The 17,313-nt window shown below is 37.4% G+C and overlaps 1 protein-coding gene and 1 pseudogene across 2 annotated transcripts in view; both read left to right on the top strand.

Annotated features, from left to right (window-relative positions):
- The first annotated feature begins 3,341 nt into the window (after positions 1-3,341).
- Positions 3,342-3,830, top strand: LOC143686683 (non-histone chromosomal protein HMG-14 pseudogene; annotated as a pseudogene).
- A 2,262-nt stretch (positions 3,831-6,092) lies between these two features.
- Positions 6,093-17,313, top strand: part of NAPEPLD (N-acyl phosphatidylethanolamine phospholipase D) — a 125,706-nt gene continuing 114,485 nt past the window's right edge. For both annotated transcript variants that reach the window (XM_077157735.1, XM_077157514.1), the window contains exons 1-2: positions 6,093-6,310; positions 7,763-7,862. The gene's annotated coding sequence lies outside the window, so the exon portion shown is untranslated. The remainder of the gene's footprint in view (positions 6,311-7,762; positions 7,863-17,313) is intronic.

Below are 17,313 nucleotides of genomic sequence, written 5' to 3'. Positions count from 1 at the left end.
TGGAAATTGCTCTTGGTAGAAGCCACCAATTGCTGAAAGATGGACATCTTCACAGACCTATTGGCAAGATTTGACATTATTGGCCTCATTGAAATTCTCTTTTCTCAATGCATCTTGGACCTCCTCCTTCTCCTCCTCCACCTTCTTGGGCTCCTCGTATCCACAGATCCCTTAATGAAACTAAAAATAACAAGCACTGTTCTGTATGTTCATTTTACAGATGTGGAAAGGGAAGTAAAATAAGTTGCCTGAGGTCATGCTGCAAATAATAGACTGTTTGGATCCAAAGCCTGTGCTTCTAATCACTATAGTTTATTGCTTTAAAGGTCATTGTTCCCCAGGGTTCTCCTACTACATACTCTCCCCGAGAGTTTTCACTTCCACAAGAGGACTTCTCTGACTCTCCACTCCAGGCCTTTTCTTGAGTTCCAAGCCCACTTAAATATTTGACTACTGGACAACTGCACATGAATATCCCATGAGCACCTCAATCTCAGTTTGTCCAAAATGAAATTCACTGTCTTGTTCCTAAATCTCTTCCTATATTTCCAATATTAGCCAAAGATACCTCCACTCACCCAGATGTCCAAATCAGAAACCCATGTCATCCTAAGCTCCTGTCTTTTTTCCAGCCTCCACATTCAGTTGATACATCCTTTTCAGGCCTCTTGTATCTGCTCCAGTCTTTTTATCGCAGTTTTTCACATTGCCGCCTGAGGAAACGTGTTAGAACACAACTCTTAGCACCTGAGCCTCATTATGGAAAATCCTCCAGTGATTTCCATTGGTTAGGATAAAGCAAAGGCTAATATACCAAAAACAGAATGGCTTTTAAAAAGGGACATTTAATAAGTTTCTAATTTACAGTTCTAAGGTCAAGAAAATGTCCCAATTAAAACAAGTCTATAGAAATGTTCAATCAAAGGCATCCATCCATCCAGGGAAAGGTACCTTGGTTCAAGAAGGCCAATGAGGTTCAGGGTTTCCCTCTCAAGTGAGAAGGCACATGGCGAACATAAGGCTTCTCTCTCAGCTGGAAGGGCACATAGCGAACACGGCGTCATCTGCTAGCTTTCTCTCCTGGCTTCCAGTTTCATGAAGCTCTCCAGGAGGCATTTTCCTTTTTCATCTCCAAAAGTCACTGGTTCGTGGACTCTCTACTTCGTGGTGCTGCAGCATTCTCTGCTCTCTCCAAATTTCTCTCATTCTTCAAAATGCTTCCTCTTTTATAGGAATCCAGAAACTAATCAAGACCTACCCAAATGGATGGATTTCCCCCAGTCCAGCTTAACAACCACTCTTGATTGGGTTACATCTCCAGGGAGATGATCTAATTACAGATTCAAAAATACAGTATTGAATAGGAATTATTCTGCCTTTATGAAATGGGATTTAGATTAAAACATGGCTTTTCTAGGGGACATATATCCTTTCAAACCAGCACACATGGTAAATAGAGCCTTTTATGATCTGACTACCACTTATTCTCCAGGCTCATCTGTCTCTCTACCTACCCCCTCTGGTATGACTCACAGATTCAACCAACAGGATCCATTAGGTAATAAACGACTGTCAAGGTCATTCCCTCATGTTTCTAAAACAAACGTGTTGACGTTAATAAACACAAATGCACATACATATATACAAACATATTTAGTATAATCACAGGAAGCACCTGGGAGATTTTAGCAGGAATTTTTATTCACCTTTGAATATTTTCAATTTTAAAATTGATATACTATTTTTACAGTCAATATCTTACAGCATAAAGCTCATAGAAATTAAGAGTAACACAGTGGACGCGAGGCATCAAAATTCTTGACTGCCACCAAAATGGCCCTACATACTCCCCAGTGCCATTGCTATTAGACCCTCACATACGTGAATAGGACCAGTACTTGTTGTCTGGGTCCTTGAATCATGCTCAGAAGAGAGCATTGATAGAAATATATATATTTAATGTATGTTTTTATATTTTAAAATGCTTTTGTATATTTTTCTATAGAGCAGAGTTAAAGACTGGACATAGAGGAAGAGAAAGGGTAGAAGTGATGGAGAGAGTGTCAGCTGTGATAATTACAAAGAAAAGTGAAGAAGCTGCTAGGAGTCTGAATATTTCTATGAACATCTGTAGTGACAAATTTTTTACTGCAAATAACCTTCCAAAGATTGTTGCATTGTTTCACAGATAGGATGATGAGTGGCAACAACAAGAGAAAAAGTATATAAAACACATATTTTCACTCAAAAATTAATTTAGGTCTTCAGAGAAATGGCAGAGTAAAGACCTCCAAAAATTCTCTTCTCCATCAAAGCAATGAGAAAATTGGCAAAAATTTTCAGAATCAATTTTTTCAGAACTCTGAAAATGAACCAAAGGCATACAGCAATCATAGAGTGTTTATTCAAATAAAACAGCTAAATATCAGTAGACTGAGCTTTGTGGGTTTTTTCCTAGTCAGATTCCTCTCCTACCTCCCTCAGCTCATGCTAACCTTGAAAACCAACATCCCACAACCGTGATGAAAATCAGCAGCCTGGCAGCCACTGGATGGAGAAAATCAGAGTCAGAGTATTTTCAAAGTTTCTCATACCCAGAGAATTATCATTATTTGACCCAGCTGGTGATTCCCTGGAAAATCCCACTTGTAGGTCTATCTTTATGTGACCTCACTCAGAGCTCACCCACTGTGAAAACCCTTTTCCCGGGGATGGGTTTCAAAAACATTTAGAAGCAACTGTTTAATTTCACAGTTCCCTGAGGCAGTGGACAACAGTTAGGGCACACAACAGGCATATCAAAAAGTTTAAAGGAAAAGCAGGGGAATAAGATATCCATAGAGGCTTTGAAAGAACAGACATGCTCCTGAGAATTTAAACACCCACTAGTATGTTTAGGCCACATGAGCTGTGCCCATGCTCAAGAAAGATTTAAGGCTTTAATCCTCCCCTCTGGGTTAAGCAGGAAATAAAGGCTTTAAGCAGAGGTGTCAACTGCCTGGCTGAATGTTGCAGGACTGCTGGTTCCAGGCATTGAAGAAAATCTCTGTCCAATCATTAGTTGACCACTAAGCTAATCGAGAAGTGACTTCAGTGGCGACATATGACACAGAATACAGAATACAGACTTCAAGAAATTTGATAAATAAAAGCCACTAAACAGGAAGGGGAGCGGGGGAGGAGGAGCCGGGCTCCCAATCTGGTTCCATCCGGTTCTCCCAACGCCGCACCCCCCCACCCCAGCAGGTCCCAGCAACTCAGGCGGTGGGAGGAGCTGCAGAGGCCGCAGTCCAGCTTCGCGAAGGCCCTCGGTACACCGCAGCTCCGGTTCCTCCGCCAAGATGCCCAAGTGAAAGGTCAGCTGGGGAACAGGGAAGGAGGAGCCCAGGAGGAGGTCGGCAAGACTGTCAGCTTAACCTGCTCCTGTGAAAGTGGAAACGAAGCCGAAAAAGGCCACGGGAACGGATAAGCCTTCAGACCAAAAAGTGCCACCTAAAGGGAAAAGGGGAGCAAAGGGAAAACAAGCTGAAGCGGCTAACCAAGAAATTAAAGATTTACCTGCAGAAAATGGAGAAACTAAAAATGAGGAGAGTCCAGCCTCTGAAGAAGCAGAAGAGAAAGAAGCCAAGTATGGATATCATATACCATGTCTTATCATTGGTCCCTGTTTGTCCCTTCTTGTACAATCCAGAGGAATATTTTTATCAACTATTTTGTAAATTCAAGTTTTTTAGTAGCCCTTGAAGAAACAGTTTTAGGGAGGAGATTGAACTCTTACCTCATCCCATTTTTTTAAAGCTTAAATGCTTTTTTTTAAGAGGAGAAATCATTTGCTGGTTGGTCATTTTTTCATAAATATATTTGAAAAATAGGAGTCGCAGTCATACATTTAGTGCATGTTGAACATTTTAAATTACTTCTGTTCCAGTATTTTTAAGTAGATTGTTTCTTAAAACTGTTCCCTAATCTTGGCTCCCCTTATCAGAACTGTGTGCACACTGAAACATCCTTGGTCGTGGTAGTTTGCCTAATAATTTTGTTATATTCTGGGAAAAATTGGAAATGTGTGTGGTGTGTATGCTGTTAAATTGTGAATAACTGGGACTTAATGATATAACAGCTTATCAACATTTGAAGATAGGGGTACTTGATAATCTTTTTTTTTTTTCATGGGCAGACACCAGGAATCAAACCCCGGTCCTCGGGCATGGCAGGCAAGCATTCTTACCTGCTGAGCCACCGTGGCCCGCCTGATAATCTTCATAGGGTAAACTTGCCTCCAAATTTTAAGCTGGAAAGTCACTGAAATAATTTCAGAAAAGAATTACAACTGCATAGCTTTTTAGATTTTTGGTACATACATTAAGAAATGTGTACAAATTGTTCATAATGTCTGTGTGCTCATCTTCAGAACCAATAAAATCTCAAAATGAAAGAAAAAATCACTAAACAATAACATCAAATAGCAATAGATACTGGGAAGTGGGGAAAACCTGATTTGCAGAGTTGATACATTATATTATTTGACATGAAGTGTGATAGTTAGGCTCATGTGTCAACTTGGTCAGGTAATGGTACCCAGTTGTCTGGTCAAGCAAGCACTGGCTTCACCGTGACCATGAAGACATTCTTGGACTTAAAAAACACCAGTAAGTTGATTGCATATATGACTGATTACATCTATAATCAACCAAAGAGAGTGTCTTCAGCATTGAGAGATGTTTAATCCAATCAGCTGATGGCTTTAAAAGAGAAAGTGATAATTTCAGCAATCAGAGAATTTTTATCTTTACTTTCACCAGCCACCCTGTCCTGGGAAATTTCTCAAAAGCCTTCATCAGAGTTGCCAGCTTATAGTCTTCCCTGTGGAATTTAGACCTGTGCAGCCCCACAGTTGCATGAAACACTTTAATAAAATGTGTTGTTTACAGATATCTCCTGTTAGTTCTGCTTCCCTAGAAAACCCTAACACAACCAGTATTCAAAAAATTAAATTAAATTAAATTAAAAATAAGATATGAAGAAACAAGAAAATACAGCTCATGCACAGGAAATTAAGCAAGAAAAGAAAATGTCCTTGAGAAAGCCGGATGTTGAACTTACTAGACAAAGGCTTTAAACCAGCTACTTTAAATATATTCAAAGAACTAAAAGAAAGTATGATAGTGATGCCTTTCCAAATAGAGAATATCAATAAAGAGGTAGAAAATATTAAAGAGAAGAAGAAGAAGAAGCAGATAGAAATTCTGGAATTAAACAGTACAATAAATGAAATGAAAAGTTCACTAGAGGGGCTCAACAGCAGCTTTGATGCTGTTGATCGGTGAAGGGTAGTGGTAAGGGGTATGGAATGCAGGAATTTTTATCTATCTTTTAATTGCTTTTTCTGAATTGATGCAGATGTTCTAGGAAATGATCATGATGAATATACAACTATGTGATGATAGTGTGAGTAATTGATTATATAACAAGAACAAAATGATCATATAAGAATGTTTGTATTTGTCTGTGGTTATGTATCATAAATAAAAAATAAATTAATTAAAAAAGAAAGGGAGGGAGAAGGGGTATGGTATATGTGAATTTTTTCCTGTTGTCTTTTTATTTTTTTTTCTGAATTGATGCAAATGTTCTAAGAAATGATCATGATGATGAATATGCAACTATGTGATGATATTGTGAATTACTGATTATATATGTAGAACAGGATGATCATATGTTAAGAATGTTTGTGTTTCTTTGTTGTCATATTTAAAAAAAAAATTTTTTGAATTAACAAAAAAAATTTTTAACAACAGCAGATTTGAGCTGGCAGAAGAAAAAATCAGTGAACTTGAAGCCAGTTGAGATCATACAGTTTGAGAAACAGAGTGAAAAAAAAAGGAATGAAAAAGAAAAGTGCCTAAAAGATCTGTGGAACATCATCAAACATACCAAAATATGCATGTGCTTGTTTGAAACTATTACGTACTCCAGGAAGCCACGTCCTTTAATCCACATTCAATATTGCTGGGTGGAATCTTTTTTTATTCTTTCCATGGTGATATGATTCACCCAATTGTGGGTGGTAACTTTTGTTTAGATGGTTTCCATGGAGATAAGTCTCTATGCATTCAAGGTGGTGTTGCTCACTGGAGCCCTTTAAGAGGAAATCACTTTGGACAAAGCTTTAGAGCCACCTGAATCAACAGAGCCAACAGAACAGACATAGCTCTGGGGAGCCATTGAAGAAGTCTGGAGAGAAAACTAGCAGATGTACATTTCCAGCTGACAGAGAAATCCTGAACATCATTGACCTTATTGAACAAAGGTAACTTTTCTTGGGTGCCTTAATTTGGACATTTTCATGGCCTTAGAATTGTAAACTTGCAACTTAATAAATTCTCCCTTGTGTTTTTGGTTTATAACTCCTTTTTCCCCCTCCTATGTAATTTAAAAGATAAATGAATAAAACAGTAATTATAAATCTGTTTTACTCAAAATTGTTTACAGACTTAAATGTGAAATATAAAGCATAAAACTTTTAGAAGAAAATATTACTAGGAGAAGTGTTTATACACTTGACACCAAAAGCATAATCCAGAAAAGTGAAAAGTGATAAATTGAGCCTCATAGAAATTAAAGCCCATTGAAACACCCTGTTAAGAGGATTAAAAGACAAGTTTCAGATTCAGAAAAAAATATTTGCAAATCACTTCTCTGATAAAGGGAATATATATTTTAGAATATATATTTTTAAAATATATATTTTTAAATGCCTAGAATATATATTTTAAAAATCCTCAAAACTCAATAGTACCAAAAAGCAAAAAAATCCAATCAAAGCATGAGTAAAAGACATGAACAGACAACAACTAAGCACATGAAAACAGGTTCAACATTTTCAGTCATTAGAGAAATGTAAATTAAAATCATAATGAGATATCACTACATACCTAGCAGAGTATGTAGTGCACAGCAGAGTAGATAAAATAAAAAATAGTATAACAACAAATGCTGGCAAGAAATCAGAGAACCTGAGTCATTCATACATTGCTGGAGGGAATGTAAAATGGTACAGGCCTTCTGGAGAACAATTTGGCAGTTTCTCATCAAACTAAACATGTGCATGTTCTGCAACCCAGCAGTTGCGCTCATGGACATTTATTCCAGAGAAATGAAAACTTATGTCCATACAAAATATCCACATGAATATTCATAGCAGCTTTAATCCTAATAGCAAAAAAACTGGAACTAGCCTAAATTTCCTTCAACAACTGAATGATTAAACAAACTGTGGTACATCCATACCATAGAATATTACACACATATAAAAAAAGAATGAACTATCGATACATGCAAAAACTTGGATGGAGCTCAAGGGATTTATTGCCCATCTCAAAAGGTTACTTACTGTATGAATCTATTTACATAGCATTCATTGGAATATCAGAGTTATAGCCATGGAAAGCAGGTTAGTGGTTGGCACTGGGATAGAGTGGGGGAGGGCAGCAGTGAGAGAGAGAGGTGGTGTCATGGTCAGGGACATGTGTTAACATGGCCAAGTTGTGGTACCTGTTTATCTGGTTGGGCAAGTGCTAGCCTGTCTGTTGCAATGAGGACATTTGATAGAATTAGATCATGAGCATGTCAGCTGCATCCACAGCTGATTCCATTTGTAATCAGCCAAAGGGGAATGTCTTCTACAATGAGTGATGCTTAATCTAATCACGGAAAGCCTTTAAAGAGGACTCAGAGGAGACATGTTCCATTCCTGCTTCAGCTGGTGAGCCTCTCCTGTGGAGTTCGTCCAGACCATCCATTGGAGTCGTCGGCTTCACAGCCTGCCCTGTGGATTTTGGACTCTGCGTTCCTGCGGTCACGTGAGACACTTTTATAAATTTTATATTTGCAAGTGTTCCCTGTTGATTTGTTTCTCTAGAGAACCGTAACTAATACAGGTGGTGTGGCTATACAAGAGTAGCATGAAGACCCTTGAGATGATGAAATTTTGGTATCTTGACTGTAGTGGTGGTTACACACATGTGATAAAACAGCATAAAATTAAATACACATGCACAGCAGAGTGTATGTAAATCTGGTGATAAATGAATAAGATTGGTGGATTGTATAATCGTCAGTTTCCTGGGCAAAGGATACGTGAGATCTCTCTGTATTATTCCTTAAAACTGCATACAAATCTACCTACAATTATCTCTTATTAAAATAAAAGTTTAATCAAATGAAAAAAATGAAATTACATTTCTAGTATATACATAATATATTTTATATATATTATATATATATATATTGTGTGTGTGTGTGTGTGTGAGAGGAGAACAGTGGAGAAAGTATTCTGCTTTCTATCTACTAGCCATCATGTATCACACTCAGACATTCAAACACACCCGCACCTCTCACAAAGGTTCTAATAGAAATTGAAATAGGAGGAGAATCTTAGAATTGTCTATCTGGCCATAACTAATAAGGTAATAAAGAAAACTGCAAGTGAATTGGAGCAAAAAGTATTTGCATGTTTCATAAAGCTTTTCTAATCCAGCCTTTTCTACAACGGCTCCCTGGTGACGACGGAGCGATTAGTGTGCCATGAGATGTGAAATGTGACAGTTTGACTAACTCCCTGCTTCTGGCCATGTTGCTGGCAGTCTTTGTGCACAATCTGGACTCCATTGAAATGCTTCGGCTTTATTTCTTTTTGTCTCTTGCCTTTTAATAGAGGTTATACTGAGAGGGAAGCAGGCCCTGAGCTGAATGTGTGATCACCATGGAAACTGAAGCTACAGTCAATCCCTGGGAATGTGGGCCCATAGCCCCACACATCTATTGTCAAGTTCCTCCTAATGTGCTTTTCTGTGTTCGAATGAGTGTGTACATGTGTGCATGTGTGTATACTTACAGGTTAGCTGATTTGTCCTTGAGGACAAAGGCAGAAGACAACGTGGGACACTTTGTACAAACAACTTCAAATCTCTCAAGCTTCTGATTTTTTTGTTTTGTTTTGTTTTGTTTTGTTTTGTTTTTTCTGTTAACTAGAAATCAATTATAATCAAGTATAGTAGAAGAAAGATAATTTCTGAAAAATCTAAACCCTTATTTATCCCCTGCAAGCTACCATATCTCTTCCATAGGAAACTAAGCCCAGCTTAGTTTTTCCAGGAAGAAAAGGTAGTCAAATAAGTTTGAATATGTATCTGCCTGGGACTCCTGTATGCCTCTCTCCTTTTTAAACTGCTGGCTAATTTTACCGAATATGAGTCTAGAACTCAAATCCTGCAGCAAAACTTTAATGTTTAAATTAACTCAAACATTTCTAAATCTACTAAATCCACTACTATCATCTCTTTTTACTTATAATTTGTGATAGGCAGAATTCTAAGATAGTCACTGCTCTTTCACAGTCCCCCCCTTTTGACTAGTGTGCTGGTTTGAAAGGAAGTATGTCCCCTAAGAAAAGCCATTTTTAATATAAATCCCATTTCATAAAGGTAGAATAGTCCCTATTCAATACTGTATGTTTGAAACTGTAATCAGATCATCTCCCTGGATGATGTGATTTAGTCAAGAGTGGATAAACTGGATTAGGTGATGACATGTCTCCACCCATTTGGGTGGATCTTGATTGGTTTATTGGAGTCCTATAAAAGAGGAAATATTTTGGAGAATAAGAGATTCAGAGACAGCAACACTATGAAGCAGAGAGTCCACCAGCCAGCAAGCAACCTTTGGAGATGAAGAAGGAAAACGCCTCCCGGGGAGCTTCATGAAACCAGAAGCCAGGAGAGAAAGCTAGCAGATGACACTGTATTTGCCATGTGCCCTTCCAGCTGAGAAAGAAGCCCTGACTGTGTTCACCATGTGCCTTCTCACATGAGAGAGAAACCCTGAACTTCATCGGCCTTCTTGAACCAAGGTATCTTTCCCTGGATGCTTTTGATTGGACATTTCTATAGACTTGTAATTGGGACATTTTCTCGGCCTTAGAACTGTAAACTAGCAACTCATTAAATTCCCCTATTTTAAAAACCATTCCATTTCTGGTATATTGCATTCCAGCAGCTAGCAAACTAGAACAACTAGCATTCCTGCAATTAGATTACATTATATAGCAAAGAGAAAGAATTTTGCAAATATAATTGAAGTCCCTACTCAGTTGACTTTAAGTTAATCAAATAGGAGATTACACTATCTGGACCTGACCTAATCAGGTGAATCCTTTAAAGAGGGTCTAGATTTGACAAGGGTGCCAAGACCTTTCAATGGGGAAAGATGAGTCTTTTTTATTTTTTAACTTTTTTTTATTAATTAAAAAAATTAACAAACAAAACATTTAGATATCATTCCATTCTACATATACAATCAGTAATTCTTAATATCATCACATAGTTGCATATTCATCATTTCTTAGTACATTTGCATCGATTTAGAAAAAGAAATAAAAAGACAACAGGAAAAGAAATAAAATGATAATAGAGAAAAAAAAGACTATACGTACCATACCCCTTACCCCTCGCTTTCGTTTACCACTATTTCAAACTGAATTTATTTTAACATTTGTTCCCCCTATTATTTATTTTTATTCCATATGTTCTACTCTTCTGTTGATATAGTAGCTAAAAGGAGCATCAGACATAAGGTTTTCACATTCACAGAGTCTCATTGTGAAAGCTATATCATTGTTTAATCATCATCAAGGAACATGGCTACTGGAACACAGCACTACATTTTCAGGCAATTCCCTCCAGCCTCTCCACTACATCTTGGACAACAAGGTGATATCTACTTATTGCATAAGAATAACCTCCAGGATAACCTCTCGACTCAAAGATGAGTCTTTTAACAAATGGTACTGGGAACAATGGTCAGCTAAATGCACAAGAAATAAGTTGGACACTTACTTCAAATCATATACAATAATTATCTCAAAATGGATCAAAGACCTAAACGTAAAAGCTAAAAGTATAAAACAGAAGAAAACGGATTATTAGATATGATACCAAAAGCATGAGCAACCAAATAAAAAAATAGATAAATTGGGCTTCATTATAATTTAAAACTTTTGTGCTTCAGAAGACATTATCAAGAAAATGTAAAGACAACTCACAGAATGGGAGAAAATAATTGTAAATCATGTATCTGAGAAATACTTATATCTAGAATACACAATCAATTCACACAACTTGATAATAAAAAGACAACTCAATTTAAAAAGTAGGCAAAGGATCTATTCGGATCCAAAGAAGATATTCACATGGCCCATAAGTACATTAAAAGATGCATAACATCAATAGCCATCAGGGAAATTTAAATCAAGACTACAATGAGATACCACTTCACATACACTAGGATGGTTCCATTTAAAAAGTCAGAATAAGGAGTTAGAGGCTTAAAATTTACAGAGTTTCTACTTGGGAGGATGGAACTATTTTAATAATTGATGGTGGTGATGGTAGCACAACATTGTAAAGATAAAAAATATAGATAATAAAAGAGTTGGCAATGATAGAAAAATCAGAACTCTCAAGCATTGCTGAGGGGGATGTAAAATGGTACAGTCAGTTAAGAAAATAAGCTTTCATTTCCTCAAACAGTTAAACATATGCTTACCATATGATATGCTCCAGTAATTTCATAGGAATAGAAAGGTAAACATATGTCCACACAAAAACTTGTACATAAATGTTTATAACATCATTATTCATAATTGCCAAAAAGTGGAAACAATCCAAATGCCCATCAACTGATAAACAAAATGTGACATATTCATTCAATGGAATATTATTTGGCCACAAAGAAGAAGGAAGTACTGAAACATGCTACAACTTGGATAACCTTGAAAACATGCTGAGTGAAAAAAAACAGTCACAAAAGAGCACGTTATATAATTCCACTTAAATGAAATGTCCAGAATAGTCAAATATATGGAGAAATAAAGTAGATTAGTGGTTTCTGGCAGGAAGGGGACTGGTGGGGGGGTGAGGTTTGGCGAGTAGGGTATGATAGTTAAGTAGTACAGGGTTTCTTTTCATGGTGATGAAAATGTTCTAAAATTGGCTGTGGTAATGGCTGCCTGTATCCATGAATATACAAAAAACTGTTGAATTGAACTCTTTAAATGGGTGAATTGTACAGTTTGTGAACTATATCTCAATAAAGCTGTTAAAAATAAGGTCTAGAAATAAGAGATTCTCTTGCTGGCCTTGAAAAGCACCTCCAAGAGTTCAACAACTTGAAGGAAATGAAATTTGCTAACATCCACATGAACTTGGAAGAAAATCCTGGGCCTCAGATGAGACCTCAGACCTAGATGACACATTGATTGCCACCTTGTGAGACTCTGAGCAGAGAACTCAGTCAAGCCATGGTGGGACTCCTAACCCATGGTGAGATAATAAGTACATGTTTTTGTAAGCCACTAACTTCATGTTAATTCATTATGAAACAATAAAAAAATGTATACACAACCTAATTTCCAGCAGTCTGGTTGGATGTTGCAGAGTGGTTACTTAGTTATCTTGCTATTTTATCAGTCTCTTGCGATATGCCCTATCAACTAGCAGGAATAGATTGGAAAAAGCCCTCAACATCAGGCTCTAAAGGCTGTTTTGTTTTGTTTTGCATATAATAGATAAAGGGATGGGTGATTTAGTGTAAGTATAAATTCTTTCCTGACCTCCATTTCCTCCCTAGGATATAAGATTTTCCCCATCAAATGTGCTAAATCTTTGCTGTATGTTATGGATTGAATTATGTCCCCCACATATGTTCCAGTCCTAACCCCCAGTCCTGTGAAGATGAACGTATTTGTAAGATCCTATTAAAATGAGGCCAAATTAAATCGGGGTGGGTATTAATCCAAAATTACTAAAGTCCTTATAAAGCAAAGGAGGTTTGGACACAGTAGTTTTAGGAGACAGAAGGAGACAAGTGGCCATGTGACAGAGGAAGAAACTGAGTTATGGATTGCTGGCAAATCACCACCAGGATGCTACAGACTTCAGAGAAAGCATGATCCTGCCAACCTCTTGATTTTGGACTTCTAGTCTCCAAAACTGTGACACAATAAGTTTGTTGCTTAAAAAAATAATTCTCCCCATCACAGCCAATTCATTACTAAATTTTATTGGTTTACCTCTAAAATAGATCCCAAATGCATCTTTTTCTTTCAATCTCCAGTCCACCTTTGTCTAAACCATCATCACCTGTTGCCCAGACAACAGTTTCCTATTTGGCTTTCCAGCATCTCCCTTTGCCTCTTCTAACTCATTCCTCGCCAGTCTAAAGTGATTTCAAAATATCTGGAGGAGGTGAGAGGATTATATCACTTCCCTGTTTAAAACCTTTCAATGGTTTCCAAAATTATCTGGGCTTTCTCACCATCTTGATCCACTTCTCCTTTACCTCACAATGCTTTGGTCCTGTTGATCGTCTTTGCTTTTCTCATGTCAGTGCCTTCACACGTTTCCTGCACCTGGAATGCTTTCTTTGACTAACTCTTACTCATTCTTCAGTCTTAGCTTAAAAGTTGCTTCTTCAGAGAAACCTCCCTAGACATGGTAACAGATACTGTCAATGTTTTGTCTACACTAGCTGTATCCAGCTGGTGCGGGTGTGGCTCGCTGCTAACTGCTCAGACCTGCAGTCTTCTCCAGGTGATGGGAACTGCCTTGCAGAAAGTCACCTGAGAAGGTACTCTACCACTAGACGGGTGATCTTAGCCAGTTATCAACTGATTTGGGGTAAACTGATTTGCTTCTGAGTGGGATAACTTAAGTCATACAATTCACGCCCCAGAGCTCCCCATGGGACCCGACTGAGGCAAGAATTCTGAAACCACATCTTTGCCCAGATTCTTCTCTTGCCCTAGCCCACTTCCCTCACTTCCTTACAATTTTTCCCTCTGCTTCTAGTGAATTACCTTAAGATGGCCTCAACATAAATGATGTTCCCGACTTTATTGTCTAGCATGCACCTTCTCCTCCTTCACTGCACTTGTCAAAAATAGTAATTTCATATTGTTTATGGGTTTATTCATTTTCTGTTTTCTCATTAGCCATGAGGCTAATAAGCTGTGAGTTCTGTGAGGGTGGGGACCATCCTACTTCATTCATCTCTGTATCCCCACCTCTACAACCAAGCTCACTTTGGAAAATCTCAACAGATACTTGTTGAATGAATGTATGAGTTTGGTGTTTTTCTCCAACAGATACTTGTTGAATGAATGAATGTATGAGTATTGTTGGCAGTGATATAATGCTTTTATTAGCTCTTAGGCCGTGAGTTGGAAGTTGTGCAACTTCAGACAGATCTCAAAGCCCTGCAAAGATTAAATCTTCTAATAGTACTCCTTGACTGGTGCCAGCTCCAGCCCATTGACACAATACTAGGAGTTTCTTTGCCCAGGAAGTTACCCTCTGCACTAGATATAATTCTTTCTATGATTCCAATAAATTAATTAAGTCCGTGTTACCTATAGATTCAGAAATGATATGAGCCCTTGTAGGTCTTTGCCAATTCATATCCAGATATATTTAGCCCCTACCAAGTACCAGGCACTGTTTTAGTTGTTGTGGATACAGCAAGCAAGATCCCCACCCTCATGAAACTTACAATGTACTGGAGAAAGACACACTCAACAAACAAATATGCATACAATAAATAGGTAACGATGAGTTCTGTGAAAAATATAGGAGGATAAGGGGAGCAGAAATGCTAACTTAGAGTGGGCAGGGAAGGTGACGTTTGAATTCAATGGTTAAATAGCTATAACCCCAATATTTAGTAAACTGAATAATAATAACAATATAGCAGAAACACTTAGAAAACCAGGCTTCATTACTTTATATTCTTGCTTTATGAGAAGAAAGAAGCAGAGAAGGAAAAGGAGAAGAACATAGTCATGGAAAAATGGTGGGATTCCTTTATTTACCTTAAAGTGATGAGAAAACAGAGATTTGGGGCCATGAGGTCACTTGACCAAGGCACAAAAATAAGTAAAACTCTGAACCGTAAACCAAATCCCAGGCTTTCTGACTCCAAACCTCATGTTTTCCCCCCTCACTATATTTCACTGTCTCTCAGACCACTAATTTAACTACTTTAACTTGGATGAAATATTTATAAGTAAAAGTTATAATACTGGAACTTCTGTGCCTGAATTAATAACAAAACTAAACATAAACCTGAAAATTCTGTTGGTCTTAGGAACCATTTTTATAGAACATCCATGAAGTATTAAACACTCATCTCACCATGAATAAAAGGGAAATTAATTGAAGATGACTTCTTTTTCTGTTTTGGTTTTGATTTTGTTGTTAATCAATGACATGATAAATTGAGGCTTAAGAACTCTACAGTCTGTTTTGTGTCCAGGACAGTGTCAAAATCAATGGATATTCATTTACTTTTTTATAATAATCACAAATTTACTTCATGCTTTATTGCTCTTATGGCATATTCATATACATTATCTCATTTCCTTCTGGCAATATGCCTGTGTGTTAATGAAAAGCCAGATAAAAATATTCACATTTTATAGAAATGGAAACTGGGCCTCTGGTAGATTAATTTGATAAATTTAAATTTAAATAGTCTAAATTAATATAATGAATAAGGGAGAAATTTAAGACAAGAAACTAAAATTATAATTCTAAACTCAGGAATCCTTTACTGCATCACTCAGTTTCACTCTGGTTTCAGCACTCTGAGAAGCCATGTGGCCTGAATGGAGGATTCAAGGTTCATTCTGGGATCCAACCATTATCAGTCCGGCCATCTCCAGCAACTCCTGAGTCAAGCAATTAGGTTTGGTGGCACAAAAGGTGTGGGTTGGGACGATCTGTGACTCTCACCCTGTGCCCCTCAGAAAAACTGTGTCATGTGAACTTGCTTTGAAATCAATACCACCTGTCTTTCCCAATGCCAATGATATAAAGCTCATTGATAAACTGTTCTCAATTTCCAGTTTTATGCAGCAACTCTCTTCTGAAACATGTCAAAATCAATGCACCAATAATAAACAGATGTTAATAGTAACATATTTTAAAATATCAAGTATAATTAGAAAATTGTGGAAACCGTCTCTTCTTTGTGGTAGATTTATATCTGTAACATGAATTTCTCACTGGCCCAATTGTTCCGAATGCAACTGGTAGAATTAAATGTAGCAGTATTACAAGGACTATGGTAGTGGCCTCTCTGTCTCCAGTTTCATCCCCCCAAACTCATCCTTAATGAAAGAGTTTATAGTAATGTTTCATCATCTTAAGAGTAAAAGCCAAATTTTCTAGCAGGGTCCACAAAGCGCCCACAACCAGGCCCTGTGAGCCCACTAGCCCCATCTCCTGTCGCTCTACTTTGCTTGTTTGGCCCCAATCAGACACAGCTTCTCCATCCCCATGGCACCTGCCTCCAGCTTTAGATCTCCATGTCTTTGTGCAAGTCATCCCTCTGCCTCAGAGCCCTTCCCCAACCGCCAAGCTCTGTCTGTTCTTTTTTCAAGATTCAGAAGAGGCAGCACATTCTCCGGGAGGCCTGGCCTGATTCGTAGACTGGGCTAGGAATCCCTCCCATGGGCTCCTATATACCCTGGGCAGTTACCACAAGATAATGATTTTTCTATCTTAATTGTCATTAATTCATTTTTTAAATTGGGGATATACTTACATGGTTCAAAGTTCAAAAATCTCAAGAGGGTAAATGATAATATGCCTCACTTTTATTCCTGTCCCCTGGCCACCCATTTCCCCTCCATAGAGGCAACAATATTACCACTGTATTATGAATCCTTCCAGAGATTGACCAGTATATGATACCAGCAAGTACACGTGTATACACATTTTTCCTTTCTTTTACACAAATAGTAGCGTATTACATACAACATTCTGCTTCTTCTTAAAAATAATATACCTTGGAGATACAGAAAGATCTGAGTATAGTGCTACCTAAAGATTCTCATTTAAAAAAACACATTTATTTGAGATGGTATAATCTAGGAACACCTAGAGTGCATAATGATAGTGACTAAATGTACAAATTTTAAAAATGTTTTTGCATGAGGAAGAACAAAGGAATGTTATTACTACAGGGTGCTGAAAATAGATGGTAATTAATATTTTAAACTTTTAACTTATGTGTGAGACTAAAGCAAAAAAATGTTTATTTGGTACAAAATTTATATTTTGACTAGTGCATTGCCTAATATAACTTATGTAGATAGCTTAGTAGAACATCATAAGTACATGGAACCTTGGGTAGGACATGACATTTTGTTGATTTGTCTGCTCCAATGAATCCCAGAGTGATTTCATCAGTGAG

This window comes from Tamandua tetradactyla, chromosome 1, assembly GCF_023851605.1.
Source record: "Tamandua tetradactyla isolate mTamTet1 chromosome 1, mTamTet1.pri, whole genome shotgun sequence".
Lineage (NCBI taxonomy): Eukaryota > Metazoa > Chordata > Mammalia > Pilosa > Myrmecophagidae > Tamandua > Tamandua tetradactyla.
This window is presented reverse-complemented; position numbering and strand designations above follow the sequence as displayed.